The sequence below is a fragment of the Dasypus novemcinctus genome, chromosome 3 (genome assembly GCF_030445035.2).
Source record: "Dasypus novemcinctus isolate mDasNov1 chromosome 3, mDasNov1.1.hap2, whole genome shotgun sequence".
Lineage (NCBI taxonomy): Eukaryota > Metazoa > Chordata > Mammalia > Cingulata > Dasypodidae > Dasypus > Dasypus novemcinctus.
The window spans coordinates 169,015,630-169,026,117 of record NC_080675.1 but is presented as its reverse complement, the minus strand read 5'-3'; the positions used below and the strand labels follow the sequence as shown (position 1 = coordinate 169,026,117).

The following is a 10,488-nucleotide window of genomic DNA, read 5'->3' as shown; positions in this document are numbered from 1 at the left end:
TTATTTCAATAATTATTCTTTTATTATTGAATTATTATTTCAATAAGCTACATTACTTTGCAGAGTCTGAGACACAAAGGCTTTGAAAAAGTCGTGTAGTTTAGATAGAACACAAACTTTAAAAAATGAAATAAATGGTTTGCCCTTCATCTCATTTATGTTCTGTGCCTGGAACTATCCAAGCCTCACCAAGATATTCCTGCTTGTCCAATGGTACACTGGGTGAAATTAAGCCAAGAAATGGGAGAAAATATTCATTGGGTATGTATAGTTCACCCAGTTTAATCCCCTCTGGAATGGAAGTATACCTAGGAATAAAATCTGCTTATAATCATCAACATCTATGGAGAAGTCCTGATATTGCTCTTTTCAAATCATGAGTCTGATTCCTGAGAAGGAAAAAAATGATGCAAAAACATCTTATCACACAAAACTCAGTGTCTATCAAGCCAGAAGGGGAAACGGAGAAACCAGCCTGCTGGTTTTAAGATTTATTGAAGGTTCCCAGCACAGCCCAGACCATCTCGGAGCCATGGGCTTTGTGCCCTCCACTTCAGCCACTTCAGGGTCCAGTTCTACCAGGTCCTTGTCTTGATTCATTGCCACCTCATACTTTCCATCTGCCAGAGAGGTGACATTCTCTTGCACGTCAGAGGAGTGGGCCAGCACCAGGAATGCCAGAGTCCGCTTGTCCCTACACTGAGGGTCATTTACACCCTGCTCTAGTTCACTATATTGAAGTTGTTTCACTAGTTGCTGCTTCAATGTAATTTTGATACTGGATGAGTAGTGTCAATAGCAGAAAATTCTGCTTCTCAGTCGTTAGAATACACTTCTCTACTAGGTTCTGTGCAATTTGTTCTCATATGTTCCTCAGCTGATACTATAATGTGGAGGGGTTCCAGATGTCACCAGTGCTTGAGTGTTTCATCCAGTTAAGACATCACCCATTGGGTGGTCTGACTCTAGCAGGGCCTTCCAGTCTAGTCATTGCCTCTTCCTGCAGGGTGGGAGGTTCTAAAAAGACCCCACTGCACATGGCCAACTCTATCAGGATGCCTCCTTGCAGGCCAGATGATGCACAATCATTCCAGAAAGATGTATAACCCTCTTTATCTTTCAGTCTTGGAGCAAGACTTCTTCCATAAGGGTGATTCAGATAGCCTGAGAGTCTCCAGAATCTTCTTTGTCCATACTTTTCTCTTGATTAACAGCTTCCTCAGTTGCCACCTTCTTATAAGAGTTCTTGCCTACTTCAGTGCAACGGGCTGAAGTGGTCATTCTCTCCTTTTTCTGATGTAACTGCTGGGTTATGGGTGAATATAGGCTGCAGCTTGTACTCTATTTTAGGGGACACCTGGCCCCCTCCACTCTGATCCTAGTCTTAGCCATGGAGAGAGCACAAGCTTCCTGATCTTTCTATGCTGAGAAGGAATAACACTTTCCATACTGATATTTTGTTCACTTGCACCATCTATTCCTGAGAAAGGAGTGTTGAAGTTAGCAACTCTCAGGTTTTGCCTCACATATTTTGAAGCTCTGATGTTAAATACATGCCCATGTAGGGTTATTTTGTCATTTTGATGAAATGAATCCTTTGTCAGCATATAACATCCCTTTTCATCTTTGTTAATATTTCTTGTTCTGAATATTTATGTCATTCCAGCTTCCTTTCCCTTCATGTTTTCATGGCATATCTTTTCACATCCTTTTACTTTTACCCTATCTATATTTTATATTTACATCATGTTTCTTAAAAATCAGCATGTAATCAGGACTTTCGTTTTTATCCAATATGACAATATCTGTCCTTTAATTGAGTTGTTAAGGGCATTTCAATGAAATCATCAATATGGTTGCTTTAAAATCTATCATCTGAATATTTTTAAAAATTTCTTCCATATGTTTCTTGATCCTCCTCCATTCCCGCACCCCACCCCTGGTTTTCTGACTGATTTTGATTACAGACAATCCTTGCTTTACACAGTTAGGAACTATAAAAATGGTAGTGCAGAACCTGCAGCCACAAAAAACAGTCTTAATAATCAATGGGAAAATCTACCATTATTCTTTGATTTTTAAACATTTTTGTCAAAATGCTAAGAACTCTTTTATTGTCAATAATAAATGTATGACCAAATGAAAAAAAATAGTAAAATAAATATTTCTTTAGAACACTGTAATTTAAAACATTAGAGACATTGAGAATTAAGTGTTTTATTTCTTTGTAAAATATTTACCAAGAGTGATTGGAACAGAGCTTGCCTGGTGCTTTTTATCATGTAACTTAAAATACAAAGTTTGCGTTTGTCCATTGACATATTTTCATACTTTCCTAAGTTTTGATCAGCTTCCAAAATATTGTCTTTTGTGCTTTCAATGTCTTAACTATCTCTGAGAGTTCCTTCAATGAGAAAATTGTTACCAGCATAAATTCTGCTGGGATATCTTTAATTTCATGTTTCTTCTAATATTTATAATTTACAATACACATCATTAACAATTTGAAGTCTACCTTCTTGTATAGTGGAAGAAACTTAAAACACTGTACTTCCAATGCATCCTCCCTACCTTTATGATGTCCATGTCATACATTTTACATTAAATGTTATAACCTCTAAAATAAAGTTATTAGTTTTTCCTTCAGCCATACAATTAGCTTTGAAAATCATTAAAATCAAGAAAGTGCTCTTTGTATATTTACCTTTATTTTTTAACATTACCAGCACTCTACTTTTTTTCTTTTCCTGATTCAAATTTCTATCTGGCATCCTATTTCTTATGCATGAAAAAGATCTTTTAATGTTTTCTATAGCAATGGTCTATTGATCATAATATTTCTCAAGCTTTTTGGTGTCTTTTTTTCTTAAAAAAATTCATTTCATCTTGAGTTTGGAGAGAGATTTTTTCTGGGAATAAAAGTCTATGTAGCACAATATTGTGAGTATAATTAAGAGCTTTGAATTATATATGTGAATGTGGTTAAAAGAGGAAATTTTAGGTCATATATATGTTACTAGAATAAAAATCAAAAGATAAAAGATAAGGCTGAAGAACACAGTGAACCCTATTGCAAACAATGGACTATAATTAATAGTACAAGCATAAAACTGTTCTTTCATGGCAGTGATACTTAGGAACGCAGGCTGGCAGTCAGAGATTCCAGCTCCGAGAACTCCAGCAGTCAGGGTGAGGGCTTCAGATGTTGACCTACCTCCAGGGGAGGCTCCAGGAGAGAAATACAAACACAGTGGGACAGGACACAATTCCCAGTCTAGGGAACTAGGAAGATAATGAAATAGATACTTAAGAGGAGGGACAAAGTGGTAGCAGAATGAGGAGCTCCAAGAGTCAGCTCATCCTATAGGGTAGTTAATAATCACCCAGAACTATATAAAACATCTGTTTGGGGGCCCCAGAAAAGCATCCTGCAACATTCTTGTATGTACAGAAGGAGGAGACTGCCTGTCTGCAGTGAAGATTGCAGAGGACTCCACACCACAGAGGTTGATGACCATTCTCCATTGGAGGTGCAACCTGCCTCAGGACCTGTTCCGTGGCTGGAGTTGGAAACTCCATTTCCCATAAATGGAGGAGGAAGAGATGGTTGGTCACCGTCTTCAGCTACTGATTAGTTACGTTCAGCTGACAAAAGTGTAATTCTAAGAACTGTTAAAGTTTGAAACTGTCTAAGTTGGAAAGAGATTGGTAGCTGCCATTTTAACTCCACCATTGGCATGAGTGGATGTGAGGCTGATTGAAAATCACAGTGATGGTAGGGACCAGCTTCTTTCCATCCAGATGGGATTGCAGCTCTAGCCTAGGCTTCAGACCCACCTTGGGCAGGGAAGAAGTTGGAGGGGAACTGCACCAGCATCTCCAGGTAACTGCAGGTACTTTCACTTGGCACAGACTGAATAGTCAGACACCTGGGGCTCCATCTTTGCCACCCAATAGGATAGGATAGGAGGGGAGCTTTGTTTCCTCAGTTTCTCTGGATGATTTTGGATTAGATTATTGGGCATTCCAGAGGGTCCATCACCACCCCAGCAGGAGAGGGAGCTGATGATACAGTAGTCTACCTGGGCAAGTGGGGTCATTTTGGACCTGCATGGCATAGATTGCTACCCACACCTGCAGCTCCATCCCTGCCCCAGGCAAGGGAAGAAGGGTGTGAACCTTTATCAGACTCTCTGGGCAGCTGCACATGGTCTTGACCTAAATGACTTGTATTATTGCACATAGCTGTGGCTCTGTACCTACTACTGGCAGAGGCAAAAGGTGAGAGAAGCTTAATTGGTGGGAACCTTCAGCCTCCATAGCTTACAATACCAACTATATCCTTGGCTTAAACTACACAAATAATGAGGTAAAAAAGCAAGAATCCCTTAACTAAAGAGAGAAACTGTGCCCAGAATAAATACATCTAGTAAGCAGAAGCCAAGACACCAACAAAAAATTAAAATATATACCAAGAAATAGTATGACATAGAGCATTCAAAGGAACAAGAAAAGCCTCCAGATGACATAAAGGTGTTAAGACAACTAATCACAGGTTTTTAAACAAGTCTTAATAAATCAAATGAGATGGCTATGGAGATTAAGAATGTTAAGAAGACACTGGATGAGCACAAGGAAGAATTTGAAAGCATACATAGAAAAATAACAGATCTTATGGGAGTGAATGGTGCAACAAAAGAAATAAAAAATACACTGGAAGTATATAGCAGCAGATTTGAAGAGGCAGAAGGAAGGACTGGTGAGCTTGAAGACATGGCCTCCAAAAGTGAACATACAAAAGAACAGATGAAAAAAAGAATGAAAAAATTTGAACAGGGTCTCAAGGAACTAAATGACAGCAAGAGACATGTAAACATACATGTCATGGGAGGCGGGGCAAGGTGGCTTCTGAGTGAGTGCACCTTATAATCTCTCCTTCAAAGAAGCAGCTGAGTAGGGTTGGAGTCCTGCTGGACCAGGCTGTTTTGGGTGTTTGCAGGGCAGGAAGTGTCTGTACGTCGATTTGGTGGGATGGTGACAGAGGAGATTCTTGTAAGAGGTAGAATTTTGGGTCTCTTTCATGGAGGTCGGGGTCGTCCGCGGATCCTTCCCCCTGGGGCTGACAGCCCAGCAGCAGCAATTCCTGGAGGTTTTGTTGTGCTGGGGAGTTCCTAAGCTCTGAGCAGGCTGTTTTGGGGGCTCGCAGGGCAGGAGGTGTCTGGAAGTTGATTTGGTGAGACAGTGATGGAGGAGATTCTTGCAAGAGGTGGAATTTTGGGTTTCTGACTCTGAGGTCAGAGGTTCTGGCTGGAGTCCCTCCCCCTACGGCAGGTGGCTGGGCCGCAGTGGTCCCTGGGATCTTTGTCCTGTGGGGGATGCCCAAATCCTGAGTGAGCTGTTTCGGGGGCTTGCAGGGCAGGAGGAGTCTGGAGGTTGACTTTGTGAGACAGTGACAGAAGAGATTCTTGCAAGAGGTGGAACTTACGGTTTCTGACACGGAGGTCAGAAGTCCTAAGAGGAACCCTTCCACCTACGGCTGGCAGCCTGTCCGAGGCAGTCCCTGGACTATTTGTAGTGCAGTGACACCCCCAACAGGCTGTTTCTGGGGCTTGCAGGGCAGGAGGTGTCTGGATGTTGAGTTGGTGAGACAGTGACAGAAGAGATTCTTCTGAGAGGTAGATTTTGGGTTTCTGACACAGAAGTCAGAGTTTGCGGGTAGGACCACACCCCTTAGGGCTGGTGCCCAGCTGTGGGGATCCCTGAAGGCTATGTTGTGTTATGGTGCTCCCAGGCCCCCTGTTAACCAGATGCATGGTTCCAAGGTCTGTGTCCCCTAAACCATGGTGGCCCAAGTTCCAGAGACTCACACACCTTGAGTCTGCAATAACACAGACTTCCCATCCCTGAATCCACTGCTCCCTGAGGTCCATCTGAGGTCCTTGATTATCCTAGTCCTCAGCATTTGTGCATTATTTTTCTTTTCTGTCTTGGTTGCTAATAGTGCATTATCTCCTGGTTGTTTCTCCCATTTTATCCCCCAAGGTCTTTTTTCATTTATTTAGGTTTTTTTTTTCCTCCTTTTCTTTCTCTTGCTTGTTTCCCTCCCTTTTCTTTGCCCATCCCCTTTTTTCTTTTCTCTCTTTTTCTTCTTATTTTATTTTATTTATATAACAGGTGCTGCAGGGAGTGCTTCACATTTGCTGTGTTTCCTCATCCTCCATTTCCTCTTTTCTGTGTGAATTGATTTTGGCCACCTACACTATCCCTTTTCCCCCTCATCTTACTATCCTCCATCATCCACTGTCTCTCTTACATTCCACTTCCCTTTCTTTGGCCCACAAATTGTCTGACTTTTAATTTCTAATACCCATGTTCTGTTTTCTCTCTTTTATCCACTCTTGATATTATTGTCTTTCTTTTCTCTTTCCCTCTCTCATGAAAACACTGGCTTTTTAATTCATACTATATTCCTCCACATATTCAGTTGATTGTCTCATCACAGGTACTCTACTTACTGCTATAATTATACCAGACCTCACATTGTTGCTCTGTTAACATTTATTACCAATACTACTTTACACATTTTCTTTTCTTACTCATTTTGCTTTGCCTGGTCCTAATATTTTCCTTCAAAGTGAACTTAGCCAGCATTAAGAAAATAGAGTAAGAAGAGCAAAGTGACAAAGAGAAGACATAACACTTACACAAGAACAAAAACTACCTAATTCCCAAGACTAGACAAAGAAGCTAAGGAACTGATTAAACCCATCAAGATAAAATGATGACCAGACAGCAAAAAAAAAAAAACAAAAAAAAAAAAACTACAAACCAAACCAATAATCAAGAAAACATGGCTGAATCCAATGAACAAACTATAAACCAGGAAGGGGAGCAGAACATCGGACAAGTAATTAAAGATCTCAAAACATATCTTAGAGACCAACTTAATGAAGTAAAGGAAGAGATTAACAATATGAAGAAAACACTTGGACAGGAAATTGCAGACATATGCAGAGAGATAACAAATATGATGGGGGTCACCACCACAGTTCAAGAAATCAAAAATACACTCTCAGCAAATAGAAGCAGATTAGAAGAGGCAGAGGAGAGAATTAGCGATGTGGAAGACAGTACATCTGAAATCAAACAGATAGTAGAACTGATGGAGAAAAAAGATAGAAAAAATCCAGCTGGAACTTAGGGACCTGAAAAACAATGCAAAATGCACAAACATATGTGTTATAGGCATCCCAGAAGTAGAAGAGAAGGGAAAGGGGACAGAAGGGCTGTTGGAGGAAATAATGGCTGAAAACTTCCCAAATCTATTGAGAGAGATGGATGTACATGTCCAGGAAGCACAACACACCCCAAACACCATAAATCCTAAGAGACCCACTCCAAGACATATACTTGTCAAATTGCCCAATGCTCAAGACAAAGAGAAAATTCTAAAAGCAGCAAGAGAAAAAAAAACCATCACATACAAGGGAGGCTCCATAAGATTAAGTGCTGATTTCTCATCTGAAACCAAGGAGGCAAAAAGGCAGTGGTATGATATAGTCAAGGTATTAAAAGAAAAAAATTTCCAACCAAGAATACTCTACCCAGCTAAACTAGCATTCAAAAATGATGGAGAGTTCAAAATATTCACAGATAAACAGAAATTGAAAGGTATGCCAACAAGAACCCTGCCCTTCAAGAAATACTAAAGGGAGTTCTGCAGGAAGAAAGAAAAAACAGGAGAGGCAGAGTTGGAGGAGAGTGTAAGAGTAACAAAAAAGACAAAAGGAGAAGGAAAAAACAAACAAAATATGACACACACAAGTCCAATCAAAATATGGCTAACATAAATAATTCCTCAAAAGTAATAACCCTGAATGTCAATGGATTAAACTCACCTATCAAAAGATTCAGACTGGGAGACTGGATAAGGAAATATGACCCATCTATATGCTGTCTACAAGAAACACATCTTAGACCCAGGGATTCATGTAGGTTGAAAGTGAATGGTTGGAAAATAATCTTCCAAGCAAACAATAACCAAGAAAAGGCAGGAGTAGCTATATTAATATCAGACAAAATAGACTTTAAATGCAAAACAATTGTGAGAGACAAAGAAGGATACTACATATTAGTGAAAGGGACAATCTCTCCAGAAGAATTAACAATCATAAATATTTATGCTCCTAACAAGGGTACCTCCAAATATTTGAGGCAAACACTGGAAAACTAAGTGAAAGAATAGATGCCTCTACAATTATAGTGGGAGATTTTAATACACCACTATCAACTTTGGACAGAACATCTCAAAAGAGAATCACTAAAGAAACAAAAACGTTGAACAGTATATTAGAGGAGCTGGATCTAATAGACATATACAGATCATTACACCTGAATACAGCAGGATATGCATTTTTCTCCAGTGCACATGGATCATTCTCCAAGATAGAACATATGCTAGGCCACAAAGAAAGGCTCAATGAATTCAGAAAGATTGAAATCATACAAAATAATATATCTGACCACAGTGGAGGGAAGCTGGAAATCTGCAAGGGCCAGAGACCCAGATTTCATGCCAAGATATGGAAATTAAACAGCACACTCTTAGAAAAAGAGTGGGTCAAAGAGGAAATCTCAAAAGAAATTAATAACTACCTTGAACAAATGAAAATGATAAAGCAACAAACAAACACTTATGGGATGCAGCAAAAGCAGTACTGAGAGGGAAATTTATAGCCATAAATTCATACATCAAAAAAGAAGAAAGAGCAAAAATTGAAGAACTAACTGCACATTTAGAGAATTAGTAAAAGAAACAACAAAGTAACCCCACAGGAAGAAGAAAGAAAGAAAGAACAAAGATAAGAGCAGAACTAAATGAAATAGAAAATAGAAAATCACTTGAAAAGATAAACAAAAGCAAGAGCTGGTTCTTTGAGAAAATCAATAAAATTGACAAACCCTTAGCTAGACTAACAAAGAAAAAAAGAGAGACGATGCAAATACACAAAATAAGAAATGAGAAAGAATATATCACCATTGATCCCACAGAAATAAAGACTATCATGAGGATACTTTGAAAAACTATATTCCAACAAAAATGACAGTTAGGAGGAAATGGACAAATTCCTAGAAACACATAAGCAGCCTATATTGACAAAAGAAGAAATTGATGATCTCAACAAACCAATTGCAAGTAAAGAGATAGAATTAGTCATTAAACACCTCCCAACTAAGAAGAGCCCAGGGCCAGACAGCTTCACAGGTGAATTCTACAAAACATTCTGGAAAGAACTAACACCAATCCTGCTAAAACTCTTCCAAAAAAATTGAAACAGAAGGAACATTACCTAACTCATTCTATGATGCCAACATTACCCTAGTACCAAAGTCAAACAAAGACACCACAAGAAAGGAAAATTACAGACCAATTTCTCTAATGAACCTAGATGCAAAAATCCTCAACAAAATACTTGCTAACCATACTCAACAACACAACAAATGAATTATACACCATGACCAAGTGGGATTCATTCTGGGTATGCAAGGATGGTTCAACATAAGAAAATCAATCAATGTAATACACCATATAAACAGATTGAGGGAAAAAAATCACATGACATATTGAAAAAGAAAAACGAAATTGGAGGAATCACATTACCTGACTTCAAAACATACTACGAAGTTACAGTAGTGAAAACAGCATGGTATTGGCACAAGGAGAGACATACAGATCAATGGAACTGAATTGAGAGTACTGATATATATCCTCATATATATAGTCATATAATATTCGATAAAGCCACCAAACCCTCTCAACTGGGAGAGAATGGCCTATTCAACAAATGATGCCTGGAGAACTGGATATCCATATGTAAAAGAATGAAAGAGGATTACCATCTCATACCTTATACAAAAATCAACTCAAGATGGATCAAAGACCTAAATATAAGAGCCAAGTCCATAAAGACTTTGGAAAGCGGTGTAAGGAAGCATATACAAGACCTTATAATAGGAAATGCCTTCATGAACTTCACACCAAAAGCACGAGCAGCAAAAGAACAAATAGATAAATGGGACCTCCTCAAAATTAAAGCCTTCTGCACCTCAAAGGAGTTTTTCAAGAAAGTGAAAAGAGAGCCTATGCAACGGGAGAAAATATTTGGTAACCATATATCGGATAGGAGACTTATAACCTGCATATATAAATAACTCCTATATCTTGAAAATAAAAAGACAAACAACACATTTAAAAAATGGGAAAAAGATTTAAACAGACACTTTTCCAAAGAAGAAATAGAAATGGCTAGAGGGCACATGAAAAAATGCTCCAAATCTCTAGCTATCAGGGAAATGCAAATCAAAACGACAATGAGATACCATCTTACTCCCATAAGATTGGCAGCTATGAAAAAAACAGAAGACTACAAATGCTGGAGAGGATGTGGAGGAATGGGAACACTCATCCACTGCTGGTGGGAATGCAGA

General features: G+C 39.0%; 1 pseudogene; it reads right to left on the bottom strand.

Moving 5' to 3' along the window:
- Positions 1-484: 484 nt before the first annotated feature.
- On the bottom strand, positions 485-1,281 carry LOC111766407 (Golgi phosphoprotein 3-like pseudogene; annotated as a pseudogene).
- Positions 1,282-10,488: the final 9,207 nt, after the last annotated feature.